The sequence below is a fragment of the Sus scrofa genome, chromosome Y (assembly GCF_000003025.6).
Source record: "Sus scrofa isolate TJ Tabasco breed Duroc chromosome Y, Sscrofa11.1, whole genome shotgun sequence".
NCBI lineage: Eukaryota > Metazoa > Chordata > Mammalia > Artiodactyla > Suidae > Sus > Sus scrofa.
The window spans coordinates 2114082-2129410 of record NC_010462.3 but is presented as its reverse complement, the minus strand read 5'-3'; the positions used below and the strand labels follow the sequence as shown (position 1 = coordinate 2129410).

Below are 15329 nucleotides of genomic sequence, written 5' to 3'. Positions count from 1 at the left end.
TCTTAGGGCCACCCCTACAGCATATGGAAGTTCCCAGACTAGGGGTTCAATCCAAGCTACAGCTCATGGCAATGCCAGATCCTTGACTCACTGAGAGGGACCAGGGATCAAACCTGCATCCTCATGGATACTAGTTAGATTCATTTCTGCTGCACCACCACATGAACGCCCCTCTTCCTATTCTGAAAGCACCACTGTGTTTTTGATGAATTCCATCTAAGTATTTCCCCTAACCAAGGCACTGGATAGGTATTTTGAAGGACACCACAGCAGGAGTTCTGGTTGTGGTCAGTGGGTTGAGAATCCGACTAGTGTCCCTGAGGAGGCGGGTTTGATTCCCGTCCTTGTTCAGTGGGTGAAGGATTGGGTGTTGCCGCAAGCTGCGCCATAGGTCACAGGTGCAGCTCACATCTGGTGGTGTTGGGGCTGTGGCATAGGCGGGCAGCTGCAGCTCTGATTTGATCCCTCGCCTGGGAATGTTCATGTGCCACAGGTAAGGCTGTAAAAAGAAAGATACCATGGCAAGCAAAAGGTAGCCCCAGCAATTAAGGAGTTCAAACATTGAAGATAGAAGATTGCTTTCTAAATAAATGGTGAGATGATGTCTATTATCTCAGCGTGGCTTAACCCAATCGGCATGCACGTTGTCACTATTTATCATTCAGTAAAGCTGAGGATTTGATTCCCAATAATGAGAAGACTGTCCGTGCGAGTTCTATTATGTGTCTAATTGACCCTGGGCTGATTAGTATTGCTTCAAATTAGTGACATATAATATTCATGACTGGGGCCTAACGGATGGAGAAGGTCAGTCTAAATTAGTGAAAACTGTCAATTTCCAGAATGCCCCTTTACACATTAAGTGCTTGCAAAAATACGTCCATCGCACTGACATAATGAACAGAACAGGCTCATTTGCATTAAATTAATTATGGTCAGATATAGAGCCTTTCTCTCCTTTTTTTTTTTTCCCCCCTTCTTTTTCTCACCTGACCTAGGGTAATGGAGCTGTCTAGTGATTCTCAGGTGCTTTGGATAAATATCGGGACTTTCTGGACCCATTGAGTCACAAGTGAAGATTGGCTCTGCCATCAGTACAAATACTTATAAGCCCCCAAGGCACATTTTGATGAAATCAAGAAAGGTTCTAATTTCTGTCTTCAGACATAAGCCTTTGCACAAATGATGCACATCAAGAGAGAATGATATTCTGCTGGAGATGGGATTAGGCAAGCGTTAGGCTGATTCAGGTAAGGTCTCTCCATGAGGTGTGTGTTTGTGTGTGTCACTGTGTGAAACCCAGCAGGGCCCTCTGGGGCTCCTGGACACACAAGCCTTTCTGTGGTCCCTATGTCTTGTTTTGAGGGAATGAGCTTCAGGCTCCAGGACCTTCCCTGGGCCTTAGAGGGCAGGTGCCAACCGGTGCTGATCAGGGAAGGGAGGGCATGCAGAGACCCGGGAGGAGCCATCCAGACACAATTGTGCAGCCTGGGGGTAGGTCCTGGTTCCTCCTCAAGGGATACACATAGCAATATCTTTGAGCTCTTCTGCAGGACGAAAATCCCCAACAAATGGAAGCCAGGGAGGAGGACCACCAGAATCAGTCCTGGGGCCCCCAAATACCAGCTCTGAAGAAGAATGAAGCTTAATATGATCCTTATCTGTGGCTGTCTTCTACTCCCAAACTACAAAAGACTTCCTAATGTCTCCCAAGAGAGGGTACAGTCTTTAGGGCCTCAGCCTGCTGTGGTCTCCTTTGCCTGGCAAAACAGTGAAGCTATTTTTTTTCTCCTTCACGTTTCTATCTGGCGCCAGTGGACAGAGGCTGAGTTTCGGCTGTGTGTGTGTGTGTGTGTGTGTGTGTGTGTTGCGTGGGGTGCACATAAGACTAATAGGCTTATAGACCAGGAACGTCATTCTTGAGTTACGGAGCGCAAAGCTGGCCAGGCTCCCAAAAGCAGGCATGCTGGCTCTGAGTGTTCATCTTTTACGGCTGCTCTGACACATTGCCACAGGCTTGGTGGCTTGAAACTTCGTTTGCTTGCACATCTGTAGGTTGCAGATGCAGCCTGTGTCTCTGGGCTCACATAAAGGTGTGGACAGAGCTCTAGGGGACTGTGTGTAGCTGTGCCCTTTCCAGCATGAGCGGCTGCCGACATTGCTTGACTAGTGATCATTTCCTTTGCTTTCAAAGCCAGCGGCCACAGCTGCAGCCAGCATGGGACACCACACTGACCACTTCTGCCTCCTTCCACATAAAGATCTTTACGATGCCTGAGTCCACGTGGACACTCCAGGAGAATCTCCCAGTGTTAAGGTCCCTGGATCAGCAACTTAAATTCCATGTGTAAGCTTCATTTCCCCTTTTCCTGTAAAGTAACGTGTTCACAGGTGCTGAAATTAGGACGTGAGCATCTTTGAAAAGGAGGTGTTATGCTCTTCACCACATCGTGCACCTGCTCACCTTGTCGCCACCCATCACCAGAGAAAAATGGTCTCTAATCCATCTTATGATCAGTAAGGAACCTCTCACAGAGATTCCAAGATGACATTTGGAGTATATCCTTCATGGATAGGTCTAGATTTCTGATTCCAGATGTAAAACACTAACTTTCTGCATTAGAGAGCAAGTCAAGTTAATTTTCATATACAAATCCATCGTGTCAGCTTATAATGAGGCATTTTAAACCAAATTATCAAAAAACATACTGTAGGAGTTCCCGTCATGGTGCAGTGGTTAACAAATCTGACTAGGAACCATGAGGTGGCGGGTTCCATCCCTGGCCTTGCTCAGTGGGTTAAGGATCCGGCGTTGCCGGGAGCTGTGGTGTAGGTCGCAGACGCGGCTCGAATCCCGCGTTGCTGTGGCTCTGGCGTAGGCTGGTGGCTACAGCTCCGATTCAACCCCTAGTCTGGGAACCTCCATGTGCCATGAGAGTGACCCTAGAAAAGGCAAAAAAAAAAAAAAAACCCAAAAACAGTACTGCGCTGTGTGGTCCACGCAATGTCTATCATGAAGTACGCTGATTTTTTTTGCTTCCATTTGATTTAGCAAATAAATTAAAAGGGTCCAAAATACAGGCCTAAAAAAAAATCTCAGGGTATGAATAACTCAAAGACAAGCTTAGTCGAATATCCTTATTTTAAGATGTGAAGTTGACACACTGAAAATTCCAAATACAGTTAGTGACCGATAGAGGTAGGACCTCATTCTTCCAAATTTGAGTTTTAGTACCAGAGAAAAACGCTTATCTTTCATCTCTGGTAGAAGCCCTCCAGGGTTTTTCATTGAGAACAATGAATGTTTTTCAATTTAGAATAATTAGAATTATTTGCATTTACAATAACAACTCTGTAAATTTTTTAAACAGGGAGTTACAAAGGGCTCATCAGGTTAAGAAGCCAACTAGTATCCATGAAGATGAAGGTTTGATCCCTGGCCTTGCTCAGTTGGTTAAGGATCCGGCGTTGCCGCAAGCCGCGGTAGGGATCGCAGGTGTGGCTCAGATCAGGGGTTGCTATGGCTGTGGTGTAGACCTGCAGCTGCAGCTCCAGTTCCACTCCTAGCCTGGGAACCTCCATGTGCCATGGGCGCAGCCCTAAAAAGACAAAAAAAAAAAAAAAAAGAAGAAAAAAAAGAGAATAAATAAATATTTTAAATGGAAGCCATCAGCTGATGGGCTGTGGTCCATGTTCAAATTTCAGCTCGTGCTCCATAGATTTTATTTACCACCTAGCACAATCGAAGGTGAGGCTGTCTCGATACCACTGCATGATAGATGCCACTTGGTTAGGAAGATCTTAAAAGACACTTTTGGAATCCACCTGCTTATGTTCCCCAGATAATGCTTTGTGTGCTCTTAGACATACGATGTGATTAATTGCATGGAAACATGAAAAAAAAAAAGATTTCCATCTCCATGGAAACCGTGGTGTGTTCTATTATGATCCCTGTGAAGATTAAACTTTGAGAAACTGAGAAAAGGGTGAGTGATTTTAAATATCTCTTGTTACGGAAACTCCTGGAAGAGATTCTGCAACCATGGAACTGCGTGGAGAGTTGCAGTAAACACACACTGTGTTGAGATCAGCAAACATGATGTGCCTTTTACACTCAAAAGGCAAAGATTTCAGTTTGTGCCAGGAGTGTCTCCTGTCTGATGAGGGCTGCATTCAAGCCATGTTGAGATGTAGGTGCAGAATCATCACACATGACACACCGTGTGTGTTTCTTATATCATCTTTCCCCAAACCGTAATGCTGTCTCACTATACAGATGAGAAAACTGAGGGAATTATTCCATGCCATGTCCAAGGTCACACAGCTCACCCATGACTCAGCAGTGTTCTCAGGCAGTGCTTCAAGATCTTTTTCGACTTCTGGCTGAGTTTCATTGGCTCCTGTTTCTCTTTGTTTGTTTCATTTGTTTGTTTAAAAATTATTGGAGTATAGTTGACTTACACAGTTGTGTTAGTTTCAGGTATACAGCAAAGTGATTCAGTTATACATCTACATATAGCCATTCTTAGATTCTTTTCCCATACAGATTATTAGAGAATTTTGAATAGAGTTCCTTGTGCTATACAGTAGGTCCTTGTTAATTACCTTCTCTTTCTCTCCCTCTCTCTCTCCATATATAAAATATATATATTAAATTATATGTATATATTATACTGTGTATATTCAATCCCAAACTCCTAATTTCTTGCTCCCACCCTTTCCCTTTGGTAACCATAACTTTGATTTTGAAATCTGTGAGAGTGCTTCTGCTTTGTAAAGAACTCCCATTGGATTATTTTTTATTAGATTCCACATATGAGTGATATCATAGGGTATTTGTCTCTGGCTCCATTTAGTGTGGTCATCTCTAGGTCCATCCATGTTGCTGCAAAGGCATGATTTCATTCTTGTTTATGGCTGAGTCGTATTCCATTGTACATATGTACCACATCTTCTTTATCCATTCCTCTGTCAGTGGGCATCAGGGTTGTTTCCCTGTCTTGGATATTGTAAACAATGTTATAATCAACATTGGGGTACAGGTACATTTTCCAATTATCGTTTTCTCCAGATATATTCCCAGGAGTGGGAATGTTGGATCATGGGGTCGTGCTATATTTAGTTTTTTAGGGAAACTTCATACTGTTCTCCATAGTAGTTGTACCCTTGCTCCTACTTTTCCTCATGTTTCATGCTCTACAGAGCAGGCACAGAAGCATTTGGTTTTCACAACATGCTCAGTACTGTCTTATCCTTTGATGATAGAAGCTTTGTCAGAAGGTCTCTTTGTGGTGCACGACCTCCCCCCATTTCACCATCACCTGGCCTCACGGACCTTCTAAAAGCCCATGAAAGCTACCTCTCCTCTCAAGCCAGATGATGTCATGACAGCATCTAAAATCACGTCCTTGAAGAAGAGTGGCCATTCGGAAGGTATAAAGTTTCAGTTACGTGAGATGAAGACATTCCGGGGGTCTGCTGTGCAACATGGAACCTGCAGATGACAGTGTCTTAGGAGACAGCCTGTGGTTTTGATGGATACAACCACTGGGGACGTGCACACTGATCTATGGCGGGCACATCATAGACACTCAATGACCGAGAACTGTGAGATGAAGACCCACGGGAGGGGGAGAAGGGGTAGCAGTCAACAGCTGAACTCTTCCATCTCAGCGCCTAAGTTGAGCAAGGGAGGTCAAAATGGGTCTTGGACTTGGGAAGAAAATATCACCATGGTCCTTGCACTGCCGATGGATGCTCTATGGGTGCAAGAACGGTTTTCCTTGTGGATTGCTGGTTTGGCTTGGTTTTGCCTTTTAGTACTTCATTCTCAGCCCTCAGCACATGAGCGCTGTCCTCAAATGAAGGAGTTTCTCCCCAATACTTTTTATTTATTTATTTATTTATTTTATTTATTTATTTTTTTAGAGCTGTACCTGCAGCACGTGGAGGTTCCCAGGCTAGGGGTCCAATCGGAGCTATAGCTGCCAGCCTACACCACAGCCACAGCAACCCAGGATCGGAACTGCGTCTGTGACCTAGACCACAGCTCACTGCAATGCCAGATCTTGGACCCACTGAGTGAGGCCAGGGGTCGAACCGGCAACCTCATCGTTCCTAGTCTGATTCGTTTCCGCTGCGCCATGACGGGAACTCCCCTAATACTTTTTAAAAAATCTGTAGCCCAAAGGCAATGCTTCATCAATGCTTTGTACATAGATGGGTGAATGGATGGATGCAGGTTAGCTGGACACCTGATGGAAACATGAAGGAATGAATGAGAATGAAAATAACAATAGGTATGTCAGAGAGAGAGGGCTTTGAAGATGAAGGAAAGACGTACATTCTCCTAACTGTTGAGGTCAGGACACACACAAGAAAAGGAGATTGGATAATAAAAGATGGAGGAGACATTTCCAGTGGTACAGACGTGAGTCATGCAAATACCTTTAATACACAACATCACAAAACATCCCACCTTTGACTCCAACAGTGAGTACCTAATACAGTTGCTCTGTCCCCAGTTGTAGAACACTCAGACAACCTATATTTTTCTGATCTTCTGCACTGCTTCAGATTGCTTCTGTGCAAGAAAATATTCTTTCAAGGATAAACAAGCAACGAGTTGCTTTAACTATTTTCCAGCTTGAGAAATCCTACACATTAATTCAGACAGACTACACAAATGATAGACCTATACCTCTCCAATGGAGCGAATGGCGCCATGATAGAGGCTTTTGAATGATTTGAGAATTTTTTTTCATTCCATGATTTCTATTATATTCTGTTCTCCAGTAAACAGAATGCTAGATTTGTGCAGCATACATTTGCTTTCCTGATATTGGAAGCCTCTGAGGCTTGCCCATTGGCTTAAATTTATAGAAAAATCATGACTAAACCGTGGCATTCAGCTTCTTGTATTAATGCGTCAGTAGAAAGCATTAAAAAAGAAAACATGGAGTTCCCATTGTGGCTCAGGGGTAACGAGCCCAACTAGTATCCATGAGGATGCGGGTTCAATCCCTGGTCTCGCTCATTGGGTTAAGGATCCAGCGTTGCCATGAGCTGTGGTATAGTTCGCAGATGTGGCTCGAATCCCACATTGCTGTGGCTGTGGTGTAGAAGAAAGAAAGGAAGGAAGGAAGAAAGAAAGAAAGAAAGAAAAAGAAAGAAATAAAAGTAAAATACTCTTGATGCTGCGCTTACCTGCTTATAGAGTGAGACTGTTCTTTGGAAAACAAAGGGAAAATGGTTTAAAAATCCAGGTTCTCCTGGCAAGGGTCTCCTCTTGGGTCCATTAAGAAGGCAGGTAAGGAGTTCCCTGGTGGCTTAGTGGGTTAAGGATCAGACATGTTCATTCTTTGGCTCTGATTGCTGCTGTGGTATAGGTTCGATCCCTAGCCCGGGATCTTCTACATGCTATGGGCATAGCCAAAAAAAAAAAAAAAAAAAAAAGAAAAAGAAAAGGTTTAAAAACAGAGAGAAGTGATTCAGGTGTTCTGTGCAGTCCTTCAGGCACCTGTTTTGATTCTTATGAACGAAGAGACGAGTTGACAGTCCTTAACTTGCTTTCATAGCCCTTGTGAACAGAAAAGCATTCTTCTTGTCAAGTATTTCCTACGGTTTAGTGGTTTCCTCTTTCTCTCCACCTTATCTACCACCCCTGCCCACCCCCCACAGCCCACACTAGCCCACCAGCAAGTAGGCTGGATAAGCCATCTGGACAGCTTTTATCATCACCAATAATTTCTGAATGACAGACTGTTATTTCCCAGAGAAGGGTTTTTGTTGAGACTCAGTCTTGTGGATTTTCAGAACGAAATGTTTCCATTTGATAATTTCAAGCTTGGCCAGCTCTCAGCATCATTCCGTCAGGTAAATACGAGCCGGAGGAAGGAAGGCTGGTGAACTCATTATAGGTAAAGGGACATTAAAAGGATTTTCTCTTGCGGAGTTTATCCAGCTGGATTTATGGTTGATCCCGTAATTGCTTTAATAGGGGTACCTAATTCAGAGCTGCTCTTCAAGCATCCCTCTCCCTTTGATACTCCTGAGAGACTCCAGGACTTACAGATCTTTTGAGTTATAATCACAAGAATCAACGTGCAGCGGGTACCCCAGAGACTGTGGTGGTCGTGAATTAACAAGCCAAGTGCCGGTGTTGCGGTGACGACTTGGAGGGTGGGTTCTTAGGTTACATGACACAGAAGATCAGTTTGAAGCATCCGTTTTGTTCTTTCTTTCTTTCTTTCTTTTCTTTTTTTTTTTTTTTGAAAATAAAGCATCAAGAACAAGTAACCACCTGGATAAGGGAAGGCTCTGGGACCCATTCAGGATGTTATTGATGTTTTTGGAGATGACGTCCAAGAGGAAGAGTTGGCATTGCATGGAGGTAAGGCAGATCCCTGCAGACCATTTGCAGAGCTGCTTCAAAGACAGTCTGACTGCCTAACACACCAGCACACACAGAGTGTTCTCAGGGTGCCTCTTCCAGACTGTTAGTGGGTATTTGTTATGGTTGGGCGTATTCAATGCCCTGTCTCCCAAGTCCTATGTTCAGATCCTGATCAGCACCTCATATTATGACTGCATTTGGAAATGGGCTCTTTAAAGAGGTCCCTAGGGTAAAATGAGGTTATCAGGGTAAGCCCTGATCCCACAGGACAGGTGTCTTTAGAAGAAGAAGAGATCAGGACACAGACACAAACAGAGGGATTACCCTGTGAGGACACGGGGAGCCAGATGGACGTCTCCACGCCCAGGAGAGAGGCCTTGGGAGGGTCCAGCCCTGCCCACACCTGGATCGCAGATTCCAGCCTCCAGGACCCGTGAGACAAAAAACGTCTGGGGTTTAAGCCGCCCTGTCTGTGGTCCTTTGTTATAGCAACCTTTGTAAACTAACACAAAAAGTAGTCCCCCTTGCTAAAAAAGGTTGAGAAGACAGACTAAATTACAGTTCAACACGTGTGTTTGCTTTTTTTTTTTTTGATTGAAGTTTAGTTGATTTACAAAGTTGTATTAGTTTTCTGCTGCACAGCAAAGTGATTCCATTACATACTATGTATATTACATATGTATATTTATTTATATATTATTTTCTATATTCTTTATGATTTTTTTTCTGTTATAGTTGGTTTACAGTGTTCTGTCAGTTTTCTACTGTACAGCAAAGTGACCCAGTCACACATATACACACATTCTTTTTCTCACATTATCCTCTATCATTCTCCATCACAAGTGACTGGTGTCCTATACAGCAGTATCTCATTGCTTATCCATTCCAAAGGCGATAGTTTGCATCCATTAACCCCAAATCCCCATCCACCCCACTTCCTCCTCCTCCCCCTTGGCAACCACAAGTCTCTTCTCCAAGTCCATGATTTTCTTTTCTGTGGAAAGCTTCATTTGTGCTGTATATTAGATTCCAGGTATAAGTGAAATCATATGGTATTTGTCTTTCTCTTTCTGACGTACTTCACTTAGTAGGGAAGTCTCTAGTTCCATCCATGTTGCTGCAAATGGTGTTGTTTTGGGTTTTTTTTGGCTGAGTAATATTCCATTGTGTATATATATCACATCTTCCTAATCCATTCATCTGTCAGTGGACATTTAGGTTGTTGCCATGTCTTGGCTATTGTGACTAGTGCTGCAGTGAACATGTGCGTGCATGTATCCTTTTCAAGGAAAGTTTTGTCTGGATATATGCCCAAGAGTGGGACTGCTGGATCATATGGTAGTTCTTTATTTAGTTTTCTGAGGTACCTCCATACTGTTTTCCACAGTGGTTGTACCAGTTTACACTCCCACCAACAGTGCAGGAGGGTTCCCTTTTCTCCACCCTCTCTCCAGCATTTGCTATTTTCTGACGTATTAATTAATGATGGCCATTCTGACATTTTCCATATTCTTTTCCATTCTAGGTTATTATAAGATATTGAATAGGATTCTCTGTGCTCTACAGGAATTCCTCATTGATTATCTGTTTTTATTTATAGTTGTGTGTATCTGTAAATTCCAAACTCCTAACTTATCCCCCCCACATATTTCCCCTTTGGCAACCATAAGTTTCTTTTAAAAATCTGTCTGTTTCTGTTTGTAAATAAGTTCATTTGTATCATTTTAGATTCCACAAATAGGTGCTATCATAGGATATTTTTCTTAACTTCATGTAGTGTGATAATCTCTAGGTCCATCCATGCTGCTGGAAATGGCATAATTTCTTTCTTTTTGATGGCTGAGTAATATTCCATCATATATATGTACCGCACCTTCTTTATCCATTCCTCTGCTGATGGGCATTTAGGTTGCCTCCACGTCTTGGGTATTGTAAGTAGTGCTGCAATGAGAACATTCGAATGCATGGATCTTTTCCAATTAGAATTTTCATCTTTTCTGGAGGTGCCCCCAAGGAGTGGGATTTCTAGATCATATGGTGGTTCTATTTTCAGTTCTTTGAAGAACCTCCATACTGTTTTCCGTCGTGGTCGTATCAGTTGACATTCCCACCAACACTGTGGGAAAGCACCCTTTTCTCCACACCCTCTCCAGGATTTGTTATTTGCAGGCTTATTAATGAGGGCCGTTCTGACCAACGTGAGGTGGTACCTGATTAGAGTTGTGATTTGCATTTCTCTAATCATTACTGATGCTGAGCATGTGCTTTGGGGCCATCTGTATGTCTCCTTTGAGAAACATCTATTTGGATCATCTGCCCATTTTTTTGAATGGGTTTTTTTGGGGGGTTTTTTTGGTTTGTTTGTTTTTTTGATATTGAGCTCCATGAGCAACACATGCTTTTCATACTAGCATTTTGCACAGTATTGTGTCTTGTGAATCCGGTTATCATGCATAATGGTTTGCAGACTTCTTTGGCCATAGATCATTCTACCACAGAGAATTCTGAGAAAATTTGTTCTAATAAATCTCTTTTGGGAAACATCATCATACAGAAAGGTTCTCTAAACGCAATGCCCGTTTCCCGCACATGCCCTCTGTTTGCATATCAACTTTTCCCCGTATCCCATTTCATTTGTTTGTTTGTTTAGGGCCACACCCACAGCACATGGAAGTTCCCAGGCTAGGGGTCCAATCAGAACTGCAGCTGCCAGCCTACACCACAGCCACAGCAACACGGGATCTAAGCCACATCTGTGACCTTCACAGCTCAACGCACTGAGCAAGGCCAGGGATCGAACCCGCATCCTTAGGGATACTAGACAGATTCATTAACCACTGAGCCATGCAGGGAACTCCCCCATTTCATATTTTCTTTTTTAGTTCAGTGATCCAGCAGGATGAGTGCTCTGAAAGGCGAAATCAGACCTCGTGCTTTCATTCACAAGACACGTTTTCCAACATAAATGAAGACAGTTGCCTGCAGGTTTAAAAGAGTAAATGTAACCTCTCATACAGTTCTAGTGATTCGACGTTGACCACACCTTCCTAAAGATTCCTGGATCCAAAGCATTTGATGAAAGGAGGTAGAAAAAAAAATTTTTTTTAACAGAGAAAGAGATGAAGAAATAAGTGAGGGAATTTTAGGCAGCTTTTTGAGGCATTTGCGAGCTTTGGGGTCGATTCCTGCTATGCAGAATCCTGTCTAGGAAAGCTGGATAACCCATCTGAATCCCAGTTTCTTCATCCTCTCAGTGAGAGAAGATAGAAGACCCAGCTTTGCCTCTCAGGATTGAAGACAGAATTAAATGAGCTGATGAGACTAGGGAGCCTGGTCTGGTAAATCCTCCGTGAGCTTAGTGTGATTTCTCCAAACCTAGTTTATCTTAACCCACGAAGGGCTGGTACAGCCGGCTTGCAAGTGCTCTCCTCTGAAACTGCCCTGTGCTTTTCACTGCATATACTCACATTTTTATTAGAAACTGACTCATAAGAACATATTGCCTAGAGCATAGTCATAACTAAGGGAACTGATCAAACCACGCTTCTCGTCTCCACATGAAGGTACGTACCATCAAAACCCCAATTGGGAAAACTCTGGAACCCCCCCACACACACACGTTTACAAAGAAACTTAGAACATCAAAATGAGGTCTTGTTGAACGCCACAGGGAACTCTATTCAATCTCTTGGGATAGGCCATGATGTAAGTTAATCGGAGAAAAAGAATGCGTATGTATTCATTCTTTTGTATATGTTTGTGTGCAAGTATGTCTGGGTCACTATGCAGGACAGCAGAAATTGACACAATACTGTAAATCAACTATGATCTGATTTAAAAAACTACAAAAAAATTTTAAAAAATATCCCATGGAATGTATATATCTCTATCTCTATCTATACACATATAGATATAAAACTAAGTTACTTTGCTGTACAGAGGAAATTGACACAACACTATAAATCAACTATACTCTAATACAGACTATAAAAAGAAACAAAAAACCACAAATGTATCTCAGTGAATGTATATATACACATGACTGGATCACTGTGCTGTACAGCAGAAATTTGCACAACGTTGTAAGTGGAGTCTAGGAAAAAAATTTTAAAGTATCTCAAAAAATAGTGGTGTCCAGAAATTCCTCATAGAGACCAGCCAACTTGATTAAATATGTCTCTGGAATATCCGTCAGGACCCAGTGGTTAACCAACCCGACTTGTATCCATGAGGACGTGGGTTCGATCCCTGGCCTCGCTCAGTGGGTTAAGGATCCAGTGAGCTGTGGTGGAGGTGGCAGACGCGGCTCGGATCCCTCATTGCTGTGGCTGTGGTGTAGGCCAGCAGCTACAGCTCCGATTCGACCCTTAGTCTGGGAACTTCCATATGCCACGTGGGTAGAGCCCTAAAAAGACCAAAAAAAAAAAAAAAAGTGTCTTACTGGAAGTAACCTATATATCACAGAAAACAAAATTTGCTTTGCAACCGCAAGTCTATTCTCCAAGTCCATGATTTGTTTTCTTTGTGCCGTAGATTAGATTCCAGATGTAAGTGGTATCATATGGCATTTGTCTTTAAAAAATAATCATAAAAAAAGAGAAAAAAGCGTATCCTTGGCATGGTAACATGGTTCCCTCATTTTGCTGTATGTCCAAGTCAGTATTTCAAATATAGTTAGATGTTTTGTTTCATTCTACGGTTTGCTTGGACAAGCGTTTTTGAAGCCTCAACAAGCGTTTCTTGTAGCTTCTCCCCCCACAGCCTGAGTTCATTTTCGTGCTTAATGTCCACATTTTTGTTGAAAAAAAGGCTATTATAGCATGTCTTTTGACAAGCCTCCTTAGAAACCAGTCGGGAAACTTACAAGACACAATGTATCATTCAGGGCAGCATGGGTATACATTACAAATATAAGCTTCTTTGTGCCAGATTTAACATTAAAACCTTTCATGGGGTCAGTCATTTTCCAGAGCAAATGTATGTCCACAATAGCCACAAAAAAGAAAGCAATCATATTCTGGCAGTTCGGCCCCAGCCACCCTTTCACACATCGGTCTAAGATAGAGGTTACAGAACGCCCAGCTCACAGTGTTGAATTAGTCTTCATGGTATTTTGTTTTATTTTTTTCTTCATGTAAGCTTTTCTGTGTGTGTGTGTATAAATAATCCAATTCACATGCAATTGCAAGAAAAATTCGATACTATGTCCCCTTTACCCATTTTTTCCTCATGGCAACTCCCATCTTTTAAAAGGTACTTGAGTTGCATTTAAAATTGTTTAAACTTGTGCGAGTTCTCTGATGGCTCAGCATGTTAAAGATGCAGCATTGTCACTGCTGTGGCTGGTGTTCGGTCCCTGGCCCGGGAACTTCCACGTGCCACGGGTGTGGCCAAAAAAATAAATGAAATGGTTTCAATTTTGACTTTATGATGTAACTTTTTGTTTCCATTCAAAAGTAGATCTGGAAATACAGACCTATAATTTTTTTAAGTTTTTTTTTTTTTAACTCAGTGGATTTTACTTGTTCGATGATCACTCCAATTTTACAACATTTGCATTTGAGACTCTAGGCTCAGGGTCACTCTGTGAGATGTTTCAGAGCAAAGGAAACTTGGTTGTGTGTCTGAGGAGTAAACAGATTAAGACTGTTGAGCATGCAAGCTGGAACTGGCTTCTGGTCCTAATGGATGCAAAGAAAGGCAATGAAATCCAAAGCCTGAGAAAAGAATCACTGCCTCACATCTCACACAATACCTTGAAAGACACACATCGGCGTTCCAGACTAAAAGGGAGCTGGACAGACAGTAAACATGCTAAGGTTGTGCTCCTGGCCAGATAGCAGCAAGGATGAAGGAAATCTTTGAACACTTCTAAAATTTCCTTTTCAGTGTAAGCCCAGACCTGTATGAGTGTGAGATGAGCCCCATAACTATTGAAGAGCACTTGGGAGTTCCCTGGTGGCTTAGCTAGTGAAGGATCAGGCATTGTCTGTGCAGCAGCTCAGGTGGCTGCTGTGGCACAGGTGCGATCCCTGGCCAGGGAACTTCCACATGCCCTGGGCACATCCAGAAAAATAAAAGGAGCAACCAACTTATAAAGAGCCTTTCTGAAGGGAGCATCTCCGAAGTGGCTCAGGATCGCTTTTTCAGTGATGTTGGAGCAACCCATATCTGGTACCTGGAATCTGCAGAGTGCACCTGCTCCTTCTTCTGTCCTAGGAGTCAGCCTATGGAAGCGTCCCTCTTAGCTACTTCAACCTCCTGTGCTGTACACAGAGAGGCGTTTATGGGTGAGATTTTTTTCTCCCTACAATGCACACAGGCAGCTTGCTTCTCCTTTCCGTACTGTTGCGAGTAATTCTTGGTATATGGCTACTGGTGTGGGAAGCTGTTTGCTGTCGTATTCACCCATTAGATGGTAGATCACAAGAAATCCATTCATCTCCATTTTACCATATCCAGTCTCTCTGGTTTCGCTCAGTCTTGGGAGTGGCTTACGGCATCTTCTTTCAGTATGTGATTTGGAAAATGCTGCCTCTTGGAACTGGTTCTCGTTTCTGTTAACAGATCATCTTACTACATGGAAGATTGAATTCAGTTGGGCGTGTTTTTAAAAAGGCGCTAATGTTCTCAAAATAGAAATAGACTTCTGGAGTTCCCGTCGTGGCGCAGTGGTTAACGAATCCGACTAGGAACCATGAGGTTGCGGGTTCGATCCCTGCCCTTGCTCGGTGGGTTAACGATCCGGTGTTGCCGTGAGCTGTGGTGTAGGTTGCAGACGCGGCTCGGATCCCGCGTTTCTGTGGCTCTGGCGCAGGCCGGTGGCTACAGCTCCGATTGGACCCCTAGCCTGGGAACCTCCATATGCCGCAGGAGCGGCCCAAGAAATAGCAACAACAACAACAACAAAAAAAGACAAAAAAAAAAAAAAAAA

At 43.0% G+C, this 15329-nt stretch overlaps 1 long non-coding RNA gene across 1 annotated transcript in view; it reads left to right on the top strand.

Annotated features, from left to right (window-relative positions):
• The window catches only part of LOC110257919, a 23424-nt gene continuing 15561 nt past the window's right edge, over nucleotides 7467-15329 (top strand). Inside the window, exon 1 of the long non-coding RNA XR_002340926.1 lies at nucleotides 7467-8392. This is a non-coding gene — a long non-coding RNA (uncharacterized LOC110257919). The remainder of the gene's footprint in view (nucleotides 8393-15329) is intronic.